The sequence below is a fragment of the Trachemys scripta genome, chromosome 7, assembly GCF_013100865.1.
Source record: "Trachemys scripta elegans isolate TJP31775 chromosome 7, CAS_Tse_1.0, whole genome shotgun sequence".
NCBI lineage: Eukaryota > Metazoa > Chordata > Testudines > Emydidae > Trachemys > Trachemys scripta.
This window is the reverse complement of record NC_048304.1, coordinates 119841118-119862622: the sequence shown is the minus strand read 5'-3', so window position 1 is coordinate 119862622 and position 21505 is coordinate 119841118.

The following is a 21505-nucleotide window of genomic DNA, read 5'->3' as shown; positions in this document are numbered from 1 at the left end:
TGAGCTGGCAGGGAAAACAGGGAGAGAAGTAGTCTTGGCACATCAGGTGGCAGTTCTCAGGGGGGTTTGTGATCCAACCTGTCACAACTTTCACCCCGATTGCATTCCATATTATAATAAAGTAAAATGTAACAAGTCAAAATCCAAGTGGCATGTTTCCAAGGATCCATAACAATTTTTCCCCCCAGAACTTACTTCCTTGAGAATTTTGAAATGTTTTGATTACTTTCTGAATTGGAATGAAAACCAAACATTAAAATCCTGAAATCCTTTAAAAAAAAAAAAAAAAAAAAAAACCCTTATTTTTTTGTCTTCCACGCAGCTCTGTTAACTATGTACCTTTCTAAATCAGACGTGTTTGATTTCTGGTTTTTCATCGAGACTGTGAAATTCCATGGTTCTGACATGAAACAGCATAGTTTCAGGTAGAATTGTGCTTGAATATAAATTTCACCAAACCGTAGATTGGTCAAACTCCAAACTCAGATCCTAATCATGCAAGTAGCCCATATTTCTGTTATGAGCTGGACCAAAATCCCAAATCCCAGATCCAAACCACTTCCAACACTGGTGCGTTTAAAATCTGAATCCAGCTTTTGTGTCCATCTCTTTACATTCAGCTAAATTTTGCTTTGAGTTTGTTTGAAACCAGAATTCCCAGGGAACTCAAGGGAGGCGGTACTGATCAAAATATACCTATGTATTCCTTTGATGCTTGACTATATGATATACCTATATTTTCAGAGGGCCCTTATCAGAGGCAAAGAAATATATGTATTTAACTTGTGAGATTGAGAATACTTTGCATTTTTATTAGTGCTTTTTTGACAAAATCTGAAAGTGCTTTGCAAACTTTAATTAGGCCTCATAGCACTCACTGGAGATAGGCGTTGTACTTCGTGCTGATTTGACTTCAGGCTATCCAACTGCATCCTCCAGGGACTCCCTAGCCCTGAGGAATTCTATCTCCCCTGATGCTTAATTTGCTAACAGCTGGGAGAGGGGAGTGTGTTTCTTCCTATGCTGCTGTCTGTGAAGGCATAAAGCCACTTCCTAAGAACTGCCTGGGGCAGTGGGCTTGTACTCCTCAGACTTTCAATCTAAAAAAACAGTCATACAAGACAGCATGCCGGGGTAAAATCAGATCTCACCCACAAACCTGTTGTGTTTTTGGTCTCTGCACAACAGTAAGGATATGAGAAACCCACATAGACACAGCTGGGTCCCAAATATACATTTAGAGTTGGTATGCATGGGTAAGCTCTAGCTACAAATACACCATGCTGCTCTGTTAGGTTCTGGTCCACTCTAATAGAAAACAGGGAGGCCAGCTAGAGGGGCCCCAAACTATTTAGACGTATACTACCCAATTCCTGTACACCACAAGACCACGCTCACATAGGAGACAGACAAGATATATTTGAGAGGGTCTCTAGAATTGGAAGAAGGGAACATCATAGGAAGGCACAGGGTCAGTAAAGGTCTTGCAGTAGCCAAGCTGGCACCAACCTCCCCAAAGGACTCTGCAGAGACCAGCCTGCAATGCTCACTTGAAATGAAACCTGAATAGGACTGTTCTAGCTCCAGCCCTGATTCCCTGGCCCCTTTACAGGAAACATCCCTATCTGATAACAAATATCAGCAGGCGCTCCAGAAAGTTTCAAATGCAGAGACAGCAGGAGTCGGGCATACCTATGACACAAGGGCAAAGGTAATAAAAGAGATCATCGCTAGGCGTAGCCTTAACTGAAATCACAGCATTTCCCAAACAATGCTATTTGCAGTATGGGAATTATTTCCTTCTCTAAATATAGGGACACACCATGACACTTCAGATGCCACAGAGAAAGAACCATTGGCGACTGTGGGGTTTTAATGATGGCAACATCTCTATGGAAGGTGTGGTTAACAACACAGTCTACAAATTGCCCATCCAGAGATGGTACAAGAAACATCATAAAGAATGATTATGGAATAATCTGTTCAGGTGGGGAATTTCTTCCCAAGGCTAGGCAGCGAATACTTGGATGGTGCCTGAAATCTGAGGGTTTATATCACTTGCACGTTTGTACCCTGTCTAATAGAATCACAGAATATCAGGGCTGCAAGGGACCTCAGGAGGTCATCTAGTCCAACCCCCTGCTCAAAGCAGGACCAATCCCCAACTAAATCATCCCAGCTAGGGCTTTGTCAAGCCTGACCTTAAAAACCTCTAAGGAAGGAGATTCCACCACCTAACTAGGTAACCCATTCCAATGCTTCACCAGAAGTGAGGTTCTTACCCACGAAAGCTTATGCTCCCAATACTTCTGTTAGTCTCAAAGGTGCCACAGGACCCTCTGTTGCTTTTTACAGATTCAGACTAACACGGCTACCCCTCTGATACTTGACACTTCACCAATGTAACTCTGGAAGTTTGGTATAAATTTCTGAACCTTTTATGACTCTGACTAAGATCTTAGCCTCACTAATATCTGGCAGCAGTGAATTCCACAGCTGCATTATAGATTTGCTGCTCCTTTTCAAGCTCGCTAGGCACATTCCAACCACATGCTGAACTGCCTTAAGGGTTTTCTTTAGTAGCTGGCCTGTCTGAAGAGCCTGCCATTAAAGACAGCAACCTGGAGCATGCTTAAGGAAGGCTCGGTGACTCAGCAGAACAGTGGCAAATACCCTTCCCCCCGTCTGTTTTTATTTTTCCTCCTGTGAGTGGGAGCCTGAAGTGGGAAAGGCAATGCTCATGGGGGGAATATACATTTTCAAAAATAAAATTATATAGTTGGCTTTCCTGTGTTGCAACACATTATAAAAACTGGAGGCTAGAAAACTCCAACTCTCCTGACCTAGATCCCTTGGCTGGGCCGGGCTGGGGCACCATTGCAGAATGATACACCCCAGGGGTCTGGGTTAGGGTCTTCACCCCACACTTGCCCAGCAAGGGTTATGGCAGATTGAAAAAGGGGCTAATTAATCCAACAGGCCTCATCTGAGAGGAATCAGGGGGCTAAGTAATCCCTGGACTGAGTGAGGGAACCCAGCTGAAGAGGAAAGAGCTGGGTTGGGTTTATAAGGACAGGAAATTGTCAGCAGAAGGGGGTTGTGGGGAAAGTCTACAGTCACTCCCTGGGAGAAGGGAGGTATGTTTAGAAGGGATAGGGACAAGTAGCTACAGTTACTGCCTGGGAGGAGGAAGTTGAGAAGCTGGCTAAACCCAGAGGAGGGGGCAGAGCTAGGGAGGCAGGAGAGGGCTCAAGGAAAGGCAGTAAGATCTTAAAGGGAACAAACCTTCACTGCTGACTAGAGGGTTCCTGAGGCAGAACCTGGAGTAGAGGGTGGCCCCAGGTTCCCCTGCCAGGGGCACTGAGGCAGGGAATGGGAAGGCTGCCTAAGACTGCTAAAGAAACCCTTTGGTATCTTGGAAGGGGAAAACATGTAGGGTGAGCTGGCTGAAGGGCTATGTCACAAAAATAAGAGGCTGCAGCTCATGGTATGACAGAGGGGCTGCAGAGTGAGAGAGATGGAGTGGGTGTGTGCAACCACAGGAAGGGATGATCACATGGCAAGCTATTCCCCAGAGTAGGGGAAGTGCTCTCCTAGCAGTGAGTGGAACCCCCCTCCCATAGGGTCCCATACTGTGCCTTAATCATTCCATCAGCGTCTGGCTGGAAATCTATGCCCGACTGTGCTTACATACTTTGTGCTACTGCAGTGCTTTTAGTTTATATATATATATATATAGCAAAACTACTGTTCAATAACCCTAAGTCTCTGAAAACACATAGTTCATCTTACCAATCATATCTCTACAAGAGGCACACTGCTACATCTTAGTAGTAATGCCATTTGTATACCCTAGCCCTTGTTCTTCAATATTAGTATCTTCAAGAGTGTTTTGATCCCTGTGACAATGTCCCCACATGACTAGGTTTGATCCACACTGAGAGTGTTCAGGAAGGCGTACAAAATGGTGGCTAGAGCAGGTTGATATGAATAATCCAGTTGAACAGGAACTTCCAGTATGATGCTGTGGCCAAAAAGAGCTAATGCGATTGAGAGATGCGTAAGCAGGGGAATCTCAAGGAGTAGTAGAAAGGTTACATTCTCTTTGTATTTGGCACTGGTGTGCCTGCTGCTGGCATACCATGTTCGGTTCTGATGTCCTCTATTCAAAAAGGACGTGGATAATTTGGAGATGATTCAGCGTAGAGCTGTGAGAATGATTAAAGCATTAGAAACCATGTCTTAGAGGGAACAACTCAAAGAGCTCAGTCTATATAGTTCAATAAAGAGAAGGTTCAGGGTGAATTGATTAGTCTATCGGTACCTACATGGGGAACAAATATTGAATAATGGGCTCGTCAACCTAGCAGAAAAAGGCACAACACGATCCCATGTCTGGAAGTTGAAGCTAGATAAATTCAGACTGGAAATAAGGTGCAAATTTTTGACGGTGAGGGTAACCACTGGAACAATTTATAAAGGGTTGTGGTGGATTCTCCACCACTGACACTTTAGAAGTCAAGAATTGATGTTTTTCTAACACCTCCTCTCTCTGAATTATTTGGGGGAAGTTCTCTGACCTGTGTTATACAGGAGATCAGACAAAATGACCACAGTGGTCCTTTTCTGACCTTGTGATCTGAGTCTGATATTAAAAACCCATAGAAAGAACTCCTGAGGTCTGTTTCTGGCTCTCCCATTTAACTCCTCTCTGCCTCAGTTTACCCATCTTTACCATCTGTACCCCTCTGTCTGTGAGAGTCCGAACAGAAAAACTATCTAATTCTCTTTTTTTTTTTAGTTCACTTATAGACCTTCTATTTGCAGTCCATGAGTCTGATTTGGCTGTTTTGCCACAACTTAGATCACACAAATTGGGAGCCCTTTCTTTCCAGCAAGGGTAATTACACCAGGTCTAATCAGTGCCAGCAAAGTATTTGCAATGATACTGTATTTTTCAGGTGAGGCTCATCCCTGGGAATCCAGAACTGATCAAACTCCTTATGAATTCACAGCTGTCTCACATTTGTGACTGGTAACCTTTTCAGTAGGTGATAGGATGAGAGACTTATAAGAAGGGAAAAGCAAAAAGCAACATCCATATAGAAAACCCAGTGAAAAACAACGTCAAATTCTGAACGTTGAAATGCCATAAACAATATTACCATTACAGCAATTGGAGGTGAATTTCAAAAGAAAAAGGCTGAGAGAAGGCTTTGCAGCACAATAACCTGTATTTCCTCTGGGATAATTACCTCTGATATTACACCTAGTGTATTTGTATCATTATTTCCTGTTCTGCAACCCATGATCAATATCTCCTGGAACCTGAGACATTCTGCTACCAGCACTGAAATACTCTTTTTACATCTTTATGCTGTCATGTGAGCTCCTGTAATTTCTAGCCTTATTTAACCAGCTGTCGTTTGTCTAAATCTTTCTCACTAACCATCCACTGCTGGTGGTAGCAGGGGGAGAAAAAAGAAAACCCCACCAAACTGTCAACCTCTCTGCTGATGATTTCCAGCGTTGCAGCAGCAGAATTATATCACTTTTCTTTTAAAAACAATTCCCCACCCATAACCATGCCAACAAGTGTTAGTGACCTTTCAATATTCACAATTCTATATGGTTAAACTCAGCAGCGGTAAGCAATTTAACTCATGAATAAGAGAGTGGTCCCCAAAGACCTTGTATGAGAGACCTGGTGGTCCCCTCTTCTTGCCAAGCCTCATTGATAAAATGCTTGCTGGCCTTGACAGGCTGAAAAAGTTATTTAATCAGAATCTCTGTTTGTGACTTTGATGGATGCGGAGTTGTGTGTGTGTGTGTGTGTGTGTTGATCTGATTATTGTGATGTTCACTGGGTGCCTGGATTGAGTTAATTCAATAGCAGGTTTGTCAGGGAATTCACGCAGGAATCTAGACCCTGACATACACAAACTCTTGAGAGACAATGCAAGAACTATTCACTTTGAAACCCTGCCTCAGCTCCCTGCCGGGCGTGCAGCGCAGCTTTCCCCGGGAGTGACTCTATCCTGGCGGGGAGGGGGATCAAAGGGAACCATAGCAGGTTTTGAAGGAACACATACTCCCTCAAGGAGAGAGACTTTTTTGAGACAAGGATTTGAGAGCCTGCCGAGGAAGGTTATACCTACCAGGGTCCCCATCAGGAGGATAGACATGTGTAGACCCCTTTGAAAATCTTTTCCTCCTATGCCATGCCTTGCTCCTATGGCTAACAACAATACTTTAATAAGGCTGATTTGGGTTACTGTAATCTGCTAGTCATAGGCTCCCGAAGGGGAGGAGCACAGGTATACCAACCCCAGTCAGACTTGCTGGAGAAACTCAGTTGATTCACAGGGTACTGCAGCCCCACAGTCTAAGAGTCGGAGAGCTGTGTAGTTCCACCTTAGAAGTAAGGGTACTGGGCCCCATTGCTGTGGGGGTGCACTCAGAAACTGGAACAGGGATAGAGAAGCACCAAGTAGAGGTACAGCTAATACAGGAACCATGACAGTGATGTTGAACAAGTCACCTCACTGCTCTGTGCCTCAGTTTCCCCATATGTAAAATGGAGATAAGGATACTGACCTCCTTTATAAAGTACATTGCAATCTGCTGTGTAAGAGTAGCTATTCTTATGTGTGAGTTTTGAATGTCTTATTCTTTCTCCTTAAGCCATCATAACTGGAGACACCCAACTGAACACTCAGTGGTCCAAGTTTTCAGAATAATTCAGCTGCCACGTAGGCACTAAAATGAGGGCTGAGTTTGCAGAAGAGCTCAGCACGTTGGCAGCTGATCTCTTTTGAAAATCGGGCCACCAGTGTCCGGACAGGGACTGGTGAGGGCTGAGCACTTTTAAACCATCTGCCTAAGTGGGAGCTGAACTTTGAAAATCTGGCCCCAGCTGTGGATGTTGAAGATCTGAAAATTTAGACCCAGCACTAATAGCAGTTAACAAACAGGGATAATTTGGGGGTGATCATGAGATGGATGTGGAAAAGATCGTCCTTATCGTTTGAAGAAGAAGAATGTATAATGTATCACCCCATCTGCTTTAAGATGAAGCAAAGGAAAGCAGACTGCCAGAGAGATTCAGGAATTCTGATTTGCCTTATGGGCATCAGTGCCATCAGGGTAGACAGGCTTCTGGGTTACCCAATGAGTCGGATGGCAGAACAATGCGCCACTTTGCAACACAGCACTGAGAGCCTCTCAATTAAACTGCATTTTTAATATCACTGAATGCAAATCCTTTCTTCATCCCGCATGTCAGGTATGATATAGGCTGTCTCTCTGAAATGTAAGTGACAGTAAAAGGGGTAACAGATATGCAAAACAGAAGTAACCAGAACACTGGGAATGGAATGATATTAAGAGGATGTGTCAGGGATATTGCACTGAGGGTACTCATCAAATTGCTCTCAGATCTCATTTGGCTTCTGCTCTCTCTCTCTCTGATTCCTCTTTTACCAAAGGGCAGGACAAACCCTTCACTTTCTCTGAGGCTTGGGCTCCCGGAAACGGTATCCCTATTGCATGCACAACCATTTTGCCAGCCGAAGTCTTCATTTGGGTGTCTCATCACTCTGTCTAGCCGGCTTGCAGGCTTCACTCATGGTTCCACTGAACATCAGTTCTTCTGTCAGCAAGGCCCTAAACATTATAGCCCAGTGTCAGAATCCAGCCAGGCACCTGGGATTCTGGAAGCTTCCCTCCTCCCCACTTCCTCACAGTTGTAACTGAACATGGTCAGAAAAGGGGAGGAGGGTTCTTACATCATTAGTTCATTTAGGGCAGGTGTAGGCAACCTATGGCATACATGCCGAAGGTGGTACACAAGCTGATTTTCAGTGGCACTCACACTGCCCAGGTCCTGACCACTGGTCCAGGGGGCTCTGCATTTTAATTTAATTTCAAATGAAGCTTCTTAAACATTTTAAAAACCTAATTTACTTTGTATACAACAATAGTTTAGTTATATATTATAGACTTAGAGAGAGAGAGCTTCTAAAAATGTTAAAATGTATTACTGGCACGCGAAACCTTAAATCCGAGTGAATAAATGAAGACTCAGCACACCACTTCTGAAAGGTTGTCGACCCCTGATTTAGGGCCTGATCCAACCCCCGCCCCCGAAGTTAATGAGTCTTTCCACTGGCTGCCTTGGGTTAGGCCCTCGCCTACAGTGGCAGGGCCATTGCACATGGTGCCATCACCACTGCCAGAGGCATCCAGCAGAAATGTGTTCTATGGAGGTGAGGAAACTCAGCAACAGGGTCAGGGCACCATTGTGCTTTCTCCCACGCTGCCCTCGTGCCTGGGGGGAGCTCCCCACAAATATCTGCAGTGCTAATTGTGATGTTCTGTACCTCGGGGGAATACCCAGCACCCCCATGTTCATCCTTATAATGTGATTGTGAGGTATCCAATGCAAAGTTTGTCATGTCAGGTGTTTTCAGAAGGCTCATGATGCACTGAGCATTATTCTAATAATGTTACAGAAATCGTTGTTATAGTAATGTTATAGCCTTTTTTTTTTTTTTTAATAGGATCACATTAGCTATTCTCCAGTCATCTGGTACAGAAGCTGATTTAAATAAGAAGTTACTACCTCAGTGAGTAGTTTTGCTATTTCACATTTGGGTTTCTTCAGAACTCTTGGGTGAATACCATCTGGTCCTGGTGTCTTCTTATTGTTTAATTTATTAATTTGTTCCAAAACCTCCTCTAATGATACCTCAGTCTGGGGCAGTTCCTCAAATTTGTCACCTAAAAAGAATGGCTTAGGTTGGGGAATTTCCCTCACATCCTCAGTCATGAAGACCTGATGCAATTTAGTTTCTCCACAATGGCCTTATCCCCCTTGAGTGCTCCTTTAGCACCTCGATCGTCCAGTGGCCCCACCGGTTGTTTAGCAGGCTTCCTGCTTCTGATGTAATTAAAAAATGTTGCTGTTACTTTTTAAGTCTTGGCTAGCTGGTCTTCAAATTGGTTTTTGGCCTTCCTAATTATAGTTTTACACTTCACGTGTCAGATGTTCCTTGGGTCACTCAGACATATCAGCCTCCTCCATTGCCCTGCTTATTGGTGAATGTCTGCACAGCTGCATTGTGTGGATTAGCAACAGCCATGACATGGAGTTCTTTCAGAATAGACTCATGTGCTCATGGCTGCATAATGACATGTTTGATCTGCAAATGGTATATAATGGTCACTGATGTCAGAGGTGCAAGAGCCAGGCTTTCCTGACATTACGCATTCATACAGTTGGCTGCCAATAAGGATCAGGGCCTCCACACCCCATGGTTCGGTGTGATAATGGGCTATATAATAGACAAGCCGCTTCAAGAATGTCCAGATCACTGATACTGTGCGGTTGAGTCCACACCTTCCTTAGTTTGAAAACTGCTGGGTGAGACCTATTCTCTCCCCCTTAACCGCCCTTGCAAAAACATCAGTTAGCCATCGCTCGTTTTGCAGCTGGACTTTATAATACCCTATGTCCCACATCTTCTAAACCTCTGACCTTCCTCTGGACTGGCACCAAATCCTGCCAGTTCTTCCTCCACATCAGCGCAAACCTCTGCCCTTTCCTTTTCTGTTTCTAGAGCTGGATTGCCTCTTCCAGTTGCTTTTGGTGTCCCTTTCACTGGACTGAGAGTACATTCTTAATCCAGCCCAAAGACAGTGCTTGGCTATTTTGCCTCACTTAACCCCCACAAACACTGTGGATTTCCCTGAGCACTGAACTATGCCTTGGGCAACAGACATCCAAATCAGTACAGATTTCTGCTGACAAAGCTGTGTCGGGGAGGGATTTGAAGAGGCTTGATCCCTGACTGACATAGCTTTCCTGGCTAAAGCCTATAGTGTAGTGTAGTGCAGTTATACCAGTAGATGTGCAATTTTGCTGTTATGGTTTGTTTCTGGGGGAGGATGGCATGGGGACACAGAATAAGTGTCTGCCTCCACACTAGGAACGGTTGCCAGGATAGTATACTGCTGTATCTATACTGGTAAAGCACTCCTGCTGTAGACATGACCTTAATTTGTTTGCCTATTGTGGAAATTGCAACTTTAATAGTTTTTAATATCCTCTTATTGTATTTAATAAGGAAGCACTGCTCTAAGTGTTCTGTATTTGAAAAGCTTGATGTTTAAATAAGTTGATTTAACACAAAATTAAATTATTCCTATTATGTTATTAGATTAGAGGGAAGAGCTAGGGAGATCCTGGGGAGTTTCATTCTAGCGTTAGCCACCGATTCCCTCTAACCTTGAGACAATCTCATCTCGACGTTCTTGTGTCTCATCGAACACACCGGAAAAAGTGGGCCAAATGGAGGAAGATGAGAAGAGCGACGCAGTAGCATTTGGGGGGGGGGGGGATATTTCAAAATATCCATAACAAATGAAAATGTGGCAACACTCAGAAGTGAAATGTTCATTTCTGTCTGCCCATGTCATAGCTTTGTTGCATAAACAAATCAAGCAACTAGATTTTGGAATGCAGTCATAGGGCCAGATTCTACTGTTTGTACTTCCATCGGTTATACCTTACGTTGACGTTACTGGGATCGTAACGAAGCATGCCATTATTCAAAGCGTGGTGAACTGAAAAACTGTGTGTGTGCTGTCTGCAGCTGTGAATATGAGAGGAGGGCAGTTTTGCATAGGAAATCATTTCACTTCCATCCGTGATTAGCTGGCCCTGTTGCATGGGTGTGGGGCATGACGGTTTGCTGTGTGGGAAAACTTGATTCCTTTTGTTGGGACAGACATTAAAGGGAATCAACTGCCCTGTGTAAAGTGTCAGCTCCTTTCCAGGGCTCTCAGATTTCATCAGTCAGGCTCATGTAGAAACCAAGGGCTAGTGGCCTTAGACGTAATCCTGAGCCGGGGTGGTGAATAAGGCGTATTGCCTCAGAAGTAGCCTTGAGGGAAACTGAGTACCAGACACACCTTGAAGTCACTATTCCCCCGCCTGCTTTCCCCTTGCTCCAGGGAATGAGGTTGCAGATTACTACCCACTTGTATCAATGATAGAGTAACACTCACCCAAGCTGGATCAAATTCTCTGCCAGAACTCCATCCATTCTCCATCCATTCTCCACCCCTCCTGACCACCATCCGCTTACAACACAGTAGGTAGCCCGGCTTACTCCTATATCCTGACCCACATGCAGGTGACGTAAGGGAGATTTTCTCCCTTGCATGGGTGATAGTTCAAGACACAAGCTAGATCTTTATAAATGTTTGTTTTGAATAGAGCCATGACCAACAGCAGACAGGGAAGGAGAGATGTGTGTCTACTCTCTGAAGGAGGCAGCAAACCCTGAATGCCTATTAGATGATCTATGGAAGGGAGAAATTTGCATGACCGATCAGTTGTCTGAAGACATGCTGCACTGATATCCCGTCACATTTTATTCATGCGACGCATTACCCTTGGGAATGTTGGTTTTGCTTTTCTGATGGGGAAATCAGTCACTTTCACAAGGAAATGGTTTGAAATTCCAAGGCAGGACTTTATTTTTAATGCCATTCCCTACTGGGGCTAAGCAAAATTCAGGATCAGTGAGCTGGCCGCCCAAGTATTTTAATAACTAATGATAACCCATTTAATTCTCCCCGAGCATTGATTAGATGAGGAGTGAAAAGTGGTGACTGTCTCCCACCTCAGAAACAATCTTAAGATTAACATAGAAGTTGTCTAGAATGTTGAAAGGTGAATTGGCAAAGAGACTGGGATTCAGCATCTTTAACAAAGTGGAAGTGCTAACTTTACAAATCAGAAATCTTTGTATTTAAGAAGGGGGGGGGGGAGAATGCCAGATCTTCAAAACAATGCAGTACCCAATAGCTCCCACTTAGGCTTGTAAATAGGTGGCCAGATGTTCCATTTGAGAAGGCTGGGAGCAGTTGGGATGCAGAGGGCTTTTGAAAATCTGGCCCAAAATATCTGAAAACTATTTTTCTTCATTCTACCTTCATTTCAGCATTCAGTTTATCTCCTGCAAGAACTGATGGCTGATACTTCTAGCTGTGTGGAATATTCAGGCAAGCCAGATCCCTTTCTGCTCCGCGTGTTTGTGCTGCCGCTGACAGGTGCAAGAGGAAAACAAATCTCTTGAATCTTTCATCTTGGAAAGTAAAAGGAACTTTTCAGGTAGAGTCCCTGGGCTGGGCTTCTCCCCAGCGCCAGAGCATGTGCTGCCATTCCCATTCTTTCCAGGAAGTTTGTTTTCTTAAATAGAAACAAACAAACACTCTTCACTAAGTCCTTCTTTTTTAGGTTTCAGCTCCACCCCTCTCAGGAGCCTCTGACAGCTTCCCAGTCCCAACCAGCTCTGTGAGCACCTGGCCGCCTTGCACCACCAGGGGATGTACCACAAGAGTTAACACCATGCACTGTGACTTTCCCTCCTCCCGCACAACCTGTCTCAATCAATCCCCCCTTCCACCTGCCCACTAGCAGGTCTTTGTATGCCCAGGTGCAGCTCAGCTCCCTTTAACTGGCTGGATTGAACTCACCTGCTCTGGTCCAGGAGCTCCAGCCTCGTCTATCCACAGGGACCAGCTACCCTGTGACAGTTAGTTTTTAAAAGGAGATTGTCTTTCTAGGACTGCTGAATCAAAAATAAGTTGCCTGATGTGAATTCCAGGCTTAGGATTGGATGCAAACTTTTACAACATTCTATGGGGCTTGGGACCCAAAGACAAGGCTGAGATCTTCAAAGGTGATTAGGGGTGTTAGCAACACAACTCTCACTGAACTAAATGGGAGCTACGTGGCACTGGCTAAATAGCCTAGTGACAGTCCACTTAGGAAACGTCTTCCCGAGCTTTTGGCCCACAACAGAGGCTAGGGCCCGCTGTGGAGTTCACAGTTATAACCTGTGGTGTACTGTGTTGGAATTGCAAGCTAGTCCATCAAGTGAGAAGGATTTCCTGGTCCTGCTTGCAGGCTGGGGGCCTCTGAGGGAAGCCATGTGATCTTGGTCCTCTGAGTCCTTCAGAATCTGCCCACAGCCAGTCTGGAAAGAGTCAGCTTAAAGCGAGTTTAAGTGAGTTGTACTTCTCTGCCATAGGAAGCAGCTTGGTTTTTTTTCCCCTCTGTTTTTTTGGGTTCTCGTGTCATCATTCTGAATCTTAAAAATAGTGTCATGTTGCAACCTTCCCGAAACAGTATTTGTTTTCATCTACCTGCTCTGTGTGCATGCCATGAACATAACAGAATCAGATCCAACCTTTTCCAGAATGTTTCATTGTTTGGATCTGGTGGTTTTGGTAGTTTTGAAGGAATCCTTTCCTTCCTTAGGAGTAAATTTGCAGTGGGTACAAGAGGCAGCTATGGCATTTCACATCCATCTCGCTTTTAGGAAAATGTGAAATACTTGGCTTTATGAACAAAGATTCAAGCAGTAGTTTTGAGTAACCCAGTCAGGGTGGCCTTTAGCGAATCCTCCCCAGGGATGTTAAAGAAATGGGGAGAGGCAGGTTTGGGGTGTATTTCGTTCTGGTAAGTGAAAGACAAGCTTTAGAAATGAGATTATTCTTGTTGTTGTGTTTCTGGGTGAGATCCCTGACTTTGACCTATATCCCCGGAGGTTGCTTAAAGGCCACGTGCTTTACTAGATCTGAAGACTACTTCCCCCCACCCCCCCGCCCCACACACACTGTATTACTATAACTTTTTAAACCAGAGAGTAATTGGAAATCTTATAGGGCCTGTCTTGAATGGGCTCTAGCCCCTGCTCTTGATTTTCACCAGTCTCTGAACAGAAGCACATGATTGGAAGTGCACTTTGCTGACACAGCCTGAACAACAGAGTTACAGGCAACACTAGAGTGAGAATTGCAGGAGACCATTGCAAACAAGGGGAATGGCAGTAGAGTCTAATCGTGTATAACATGTAAATGCGCACACGGGCACTGAATGGAAATGTAAGGCCCCAAATCCAGCTGAACTCAGTAAACAACAGAGGGGGGAATGGGCAGTAAAAGCCTTTTTAAAATGAGAATGTTTTAACTGGATTTTCACACAAATTGGGCTGAATAAAGCAGTTAGCAGAGTGCCTATGTGAGGCATGCAGAAGTGGGTTGGAGTGCAGCTAAATTAGCCTTGTCACATTCATTTCGCTTCTTGCTCATCTGCCATTTGGAGATGAGCCACCCCACAATGGTCCTGATTTCTTTCATTTCACGCATCCCAAGGGATTTTGAACAAGACATCCAAGAAGCCCTTTTACCGCTTCTGTTTCATTACTATTCACATTAAGAAAGCTGCTTTCCCCCTCCCCCGCCCCCTCTTACTGGAGACTATATATCTCAATCATCCAAGTATCCCTTACATTTGGGCATAAGCATTTTTGCTCCCTAGCGATCAGGGTGTGGGGTGGTGAGTGAGAAATGCAGATCTCAGTGTAGTTACCACAACTGCCACTCATTTATCACAAGCTTTGCTAATCTGATTAGCTGTTCTCAGAATCATATACTGTAGCTCCATTTCTATGTAGCAACCAAAAAGATTTAGCTTCAAGCAGTTACTGCAGGAGGCAATGGGTCCGATTTCCTGCGTTCTAGTCCTACCGCTGGCACCCGTCCAACCTAGGCTTACTCAACTGCAACATTTCTTTTTATACCTGCAATGCAGTGATGTTTGTAAGATTTAGACCCAGGTTCTGTCATAGGGTTGCCAGGTGTCCGGTTTTCGATCGGAATGCCCGGTCGAAAAGGGGCCCTGGCGGCTCCGGTCGGCACTGCTGACCGGGCTGTTAAAAGTCTGGTCGGTGGTGCAGCAGGGGCCCGTTGGTAAGGCAGGCTCCCTAGCTCCGGGCGGCTTCTGGAAGTGGATGTCAAGTTCTTGCAGCCCCTAGATGCATGGGTGGCCAGGGAGGCTCTGCGTGCTGCCCCTGCCCCCAGCACTAGCTCCGCAGCTCCCATTGGCCGGGAACCGTGACCAATGGTGGGAGCGGCATCTGCAGGCAGAAGGGAAGCATGCAGAACCTCCCTGGCCGCCCATGCGCCTAGGTGCCAGCAGGACCTGGTGGCTGCTTCCTGGGAGCTGCTGGGACCCCAAATTCCCTCCCACACCCCAACCCTCTGCCCAAGCCCTGACCCCCCCCCTGCACCCCAAACCTCTCATCCCCAGCCCCAACCCAGAGCCCACACCTCCAGCTGGAACCCTCACCCCCTCCTGCACTCCAGTGCCCTGCCCCAGCCTGGAGCCCCCTCCTGCACCCAAACCCCTCATCCCTGGCCCTACCCAGAGTCTGCACCCCCAGCCCAGAGCCCATACCCCCCCCCGTCCTGCACCCCAAATCCCTCATCCCCACCCCAGAACCTGCAACCCCAGCCAGAGTCCTCACCCCCCTCCAGAGCCCTCACACCCCCCAGCCTGGTGAAAGTGAGTGAGGGTGGGGAACAGTGAGCAATGGGGGTATGGAGTGAGCAGGGGGCAGGGCCTCAGAGAAGGGGCAGGTGTGGGGCAAGGGTGTTCGGTTTTGTGCGATTAGAAAGTCGGCAACCCTATTCTGTGATTGTTGCTCCTGACGAGTAGCTCCTTAGTCTGCTAGTAGCCCATAGGACTCTTCAGAATCAATGTGCCCAATCTGTGTTGGGCTCTGTCTGTAACCTCTGCCCTAATCACACACCACTCCCAGAGCTCAGAACGCAACCAGGAATCTTGATCTCCTAACAATCCACTGCTGTCTCACAAGTAGTTGACTTACCCATTGGCGAGTCACATGACCATCCCCTTCTAAATGCCGATTCACGTAAAGGATAACAGTCTACTTCTGCTGATAGTTACTCCTTCCGTTCAAGTAGCAGAGGTCGGTGCTGTGCGATTGCCAGTCCCTGGGCTGCTCCCTGTAAGGGTAGCAGTATCCGGCCCCAAACAAAATTTAAGTGCTTTGCCGATCCTTTGCTAAAAGGCAGTACAAAAATCTAAATGATAATCATTGGGCTGAATCCTTAAGTTCCAGGTCAGGATTAAGTCTCTCATTGACTTCAGTAAAAATAATTGGCCTATAATATTTAAGACTAGGCCCACTATATGTAAGGAGAAAAGTACAGGCTTCCATGCAAGTGTACCGGAGCCTTGTGGCACTTGCCTGAAGATCAAGTTTGGGAAGGTTCATTTGTCCACAGTTATCACGCTACATGGAAGGGTCCATATAAATGCTATTATTATGAAATTTCCTTCCATCATACAAAAATAAATGATGTAAGTAAATTACTTGGATCGCTAGGAACTGCCAGTTAGAATGATTCAGAGATTAATCAATCTCGTTAAAATGCTGAGCGGCCAATTAAAATGTTCATTCAGCTAAACGCTGTTGCAAAATTAAAATTTAGCAAATCTAATTCCGTGAATGATTTAGCGAAGAACAATCAAACAAAAAGATTTTGTCAAGACCGTTATTATGTAAAAACAACAATCAGTTCAGTTCCGTGGGTATTTATACAGCGTCTCTCATAAAGGAAAGAATTTGCAGCACTGTAAGCTGAACAATAATTAGCTTAATGAATGCCCGGAGGAAATATGTAGGGCCAATTATAATAATTTCCTCTCCCAACAAAAAGGAACAGTTCTTTAATATCAAAGCTAATTGGAGCATGTGGTATGTTTTCCAATAGGGAGGCAAAATGCCATATTTTCATTGAAGACATTGGGGCAAATTCTCTGCTGGTCTAAATGGGCCCATTCTGTTGATGTCAATGAAATTCAGTACATTGATTCCAGCAGAGGATTTGGCGAATGAAGATGAAATTTGCATGGGTTTGGTTGACTAGATGTCTCATGATACTGGTATAGGCCTGGACTTTCACCTCCGAGGGCTGGTTTACATGACTCTGATTGTGCTGGTGGACCTGATTATAAGACCCATGTTGGGGGACATGCATAACACACAGCTTTGACTTGCAGGGTCTTTGGGACCAGTTTGTGGTTTAATGTGCTGCAGCTCCGCGGTGTCCAATACTGCAGCACACTTCAGGGACATGGTGACAATATGGTTGAATCCTGACTTTGTCTCCTGAAGAAGAGCTCTGTGTAGCTCAAAATATTCTCTCTCTCCAATGGAAGTTGGTCCAATAAAAGCTAATATCTCACCCACCTTGTCTGTCTCCTAGACACAGCCATGAATGAGTGTTGGCTGCATACAGCCTTGTTGTAACAGAGTTTTTAATGAGCCAGGAGAGCTGGGCTTTATTCCCAGCTTTGCTACTTACTCGCCTTGAGCAAGTTGCTTAGCCTAATGTTTTCAGACTTCTGTGAGTTCACAGTGTGGTAGGTAGGCACCTTATTTTCTACGAGACTGGGAGAGAGTTATTTTTCAGCTGGTTTTTCAGGTGCCTTTGCTGGCTGAAAGCTTGCCCAAGATAGTGCAAAGATAATGAGTGTGTTTGGCTCTGGGATTTTCCAAAAGTACCAGAGGGTTAGCTACCCAACACCTCTGCAAGCCCCAGAGTACAGGACAAGGCATGCAGATTTAAATAATAGATGCATGCAGCTACCTGGGGGCCTCTCTGAGGTTTTTCATCTGGGACTCGGGAGATCTCTGCCACAAATTCCCAGTAACTTTGGTCAAGTCACATGTGGCCAGATTTTCCAAAGTACTTGGCTCCCATTCCAGCCCCTAAAAAAAGGGCACGATTTTTCAAGGTTCACACAGCAGTTCCCATTCTGACACTCAGTGAGCTTTCCAAAAGTATACAGCACCCAACATATTCTTTTTAAAAATCTGGCCGTTAATCTCTCATTTTGCATCAGTTCCCCGTCTGTAAAATGGGGACAAAAATACTCCCTTTTATCTGCCTTGTCTATTTCAACTGTAAGCTCTTCAAGGCAGGGACTGTCCTGCAAAGTGTTTATACAATGCCTGGCACAATGGGGTCCCAATATCAGTTGAAGGTGGGCTCTAGAGCCTACAAATGCAAAAATAGTGATAACATACGCATGTTACGTTGGTGTAAGATTGGAAGAAGTGCACAATGGCTCTGTTTTTTGCCACGCCAGCCAGGCAGGTGAGGAATAGTGCTGTATGGCACCAACAATGCTCAGATAAAATGATCAGATTGGTATCACTTGCTAGGTATATTAAAAAAAAAAAAAAAAAAGTCCTGAGAAGGGAGCACTGCTACAGGACTGATGTCTCTGGCTTTGAAAGTACAGGCTGAAGCATTTAAGTAGCAGCAGGAGACCATTATTCCATGGCACTGTTTTATCCCTGTGACAAGTACATGTTTCTGCTCATGCCTGAAATACCATCGATTCCCAGCTCCCTTCAGCGGCACGTCTTCCCATAGGTGATTACAAAGAGACATGTGCGTTGCTGGGCTTCGCCTCACTGGGTCAGGCTGGATGACCGATGTGACATAACCCAGCAGGGTCTGTCGCATGCTTTGCCAATTAAAAAAGGGAAATACCTGGAGGCAGGTGCTTCTGCTGCAATGGGCATATTGTTGGCCTACAGAGAGCTTGATGAGCACCAGGCATTATTCACTGTGATATCTGCAGTTCAAAAGGAGTAATTCTTTACAGCATAGAGGTCCTACACCAAACCCCGTACACCAAGTGCAGTTTAGAGATGCATATGGGCTTTTGCACTATGGTGAATTTCATCCTACTCTGTCCCTAGTCTGCTCTATGTAAGGTAGATCAAGCATGACTTGCATATGAGACAAGCGCTGTATGACTCCTCCCAGCTCGTGCAGGGCTCCGTTTTGGCTCACGCAGCAGATCTGCTACTGACAGACAATGAGAGGTCTCCGGTGGGATGCACGCTCTTTGTCCTGACGTTCACACTGCAAGTGCAGTGCAGCTCTGAATTGGATCAGGTGCCAGTGAGGGGGCAGACTGTGATGTTCACACTGCCGCTGACGTAACAAAGGCTGCGTGCAGTGCTGATGCGTACGCGGTGCGGGCAGGCGTTTTTATATAATGTGCCCATGCAAGCAAAGAGGAGAGTTTCTTATTCCGAGGCAATGACTGATTTACAACCAAAGAGTGTCACGAAGCATAGGTCTACACTGCAAAAAAAAAACCAACAACCAACCCTGTATCAGTGAGTCTCAGAGCCCAGGTCTAATGACTCTGGCTTACAGGGCTCATGCTACGGCACTTAATAGAGGCGTGTAGATGTTCCCAATTGGGCTGGAGCCCAAGTTTGAGACTCTCTACTCCTACCGGGTTTCAGAGCCCAAGCAGCAATGTCTGTACTGCTATTTGTATCACCGAAGATCAAGCCCCATGAGTTTAGGTCAGTTGACTCGGACTCTGAGACTTGCTGATGGGGTGTTTTTATTTATTTATTTGTACAGTGTAGACGTTCTTAGTGAGGTTGATGATGGGATGGAAAGAAGCCAAAAATCCCACATGGTTCTGCTGCAGAGATACCAACTGGAGTCATAGCTGCATTTATTGTGGGGCCATCGGGTATGTTATCCAGTTGCTTTAAGGACTACAGTATAACATGCTTCTGTGGTGGCTAAAAGGCCACTATAGCCTGCAAGGAATTCAGGCGCTAGAGCAGATGCTTCCACAGCCGGTAGCACCGTGCCGTAGCTAAACTGGTGCTGGGGATGCTACTTCAAATTACAATACTTAGTTCTCAAACAGCACTTGGCATTCATAGATCTCCAAGTGCTTTGCAAAGGAGTGAAAGCCCATTAGCCCCTTTTTACAGCTGGGGACACTGAGATACAGAGAGGGAAGGGATTTGTCCAGGTGATCTATCAAAGTAGTGGTAGAGCCATGATTTGAACGCAGGTCTCCTGAGTCCTAGTCCAATGCCCCAGCCGCTAGGCCACACTGTCTCATATAGTAAGTTTAGTGCCCTGGCCCGTGCATACTCCCCACTATATGAGTTCAACTGCTAACAAGGGCCGGCATTGGCAAGTCTGTAATGTAATGACACAGACTCCATCCTATTTCTCATCTGCACACTGCCCCCCTGCTCTGACCTCAAAGGAGTTCAGGTCGCATTTACGCTAGTTTGCAAATGACTCTTCCATCTCACTTGCACCTCCCAGGTGACTACTTAGCCACATCTCAATCATCACGCCACCCTTTACACAGCTAATTAATAGAGTCCAGTGACTTGCCAATAGGCGGGAGACTTCGCTAATTAGATAGGCTGGCTCTAATGCCTGGCTGCTGTGTGGCCCCCCGTCTAACTCATCTCATCATGCTTAAAGCTCTCTGGACTCTCTTTTCCCCCCTACCAAATAGTTATCAACTTAAAACAGTGACTTACCCTTACTGCTCCCATAGTAGCTAGCTTCAGTCATCTGTTCACTATATTGTACTGTGAAAAAGAATTAGGCTAAATTGTCGTTTCTTTAGGTCTTCTCCTTTTATCAGATCCTGAGTTTAGCTGCATTGGTTGCAGCTAGCCTTTTTCTTTTTAATTCCCCAAATTTATAAGGGTAATTAACCATTGGAACAATTTACCATGAGTTATTCTAGCAATTTTAAAATCAAGGTTGGATATTTCCCCCCCCCCCCCCAAGAGATGTTCTAGTTCAAACAGGAATTATTTGGGGGAATCTCTCTGGCCTGTTTTAGACAGGAGGTCAGACTAGATGATCACAATGGCCCTATTTGGACGCTATGAATCTATGAAAAACATTAGCATATCTCTGTGAGCTCCTTTCTTAGAGGCTGATGCTATACCCATTGAAGTCAATTGGATTCTTAACGGGCTTTGGCTCAAACCTATTATCTCTATTTATCCCCCCCAAAAAAAGTATTTCAGTTCTGATCTCAGTCATTCACTATACTTGAGGTTTGTCTACACAGGCGAATTAATTAAAGGCTTAAATTAAAGCACATGCAACTTGTATGTGAACACTTTTATTTAGAAGTAAAATGACCTTAAGCCTGGTGAACACTCAGGGTCATCCGAAGAAGTGGGCTGTAGTCCATGAAAGCTTATGCTCTAATAAATTTGTTAGTCTCTAAGGTGCCACAAGTACTCCTGTTCTTTTTGCGGATACAGACTAACATGGCTGCTACTCTGAAACTCAGGGTTAGGTTGACACAAGCTGCCTTGCATCAGACTAGCTGTGGAAGTGTCTTCACTTAAGTTTGCCTCCCGTTGACGTAAATGTGTCCCTATGCCAATTTAGTAACACACCACCTCCCCATGCGGTGTAGAGACAGTTGATGTAATTATGTCAACGCAGTGTCAGTGTAGACATTGTGTTCCTTACGTCAACTGTCACTGGCTTTCAGGAGCTATCCCACAAAGCCCCACAATACAATCAATACAAGTGCTCCTGGTGAGGACACACACTGCCGACACAAGGTAGGGTGACCAGATGTCCCGACTTTATAGGGACAGTCCCGATTTTTGGGTCTTTTTCTTATATAGGCTCCTATTACTCCCCCACCCCCGTCCCGATTTTTCACACTCGCTGTCTGGTCACCCTAACACAAGGAGCCATGTGTGTGCACAAAAGTGATTTAATGGTGGTGGTTTTA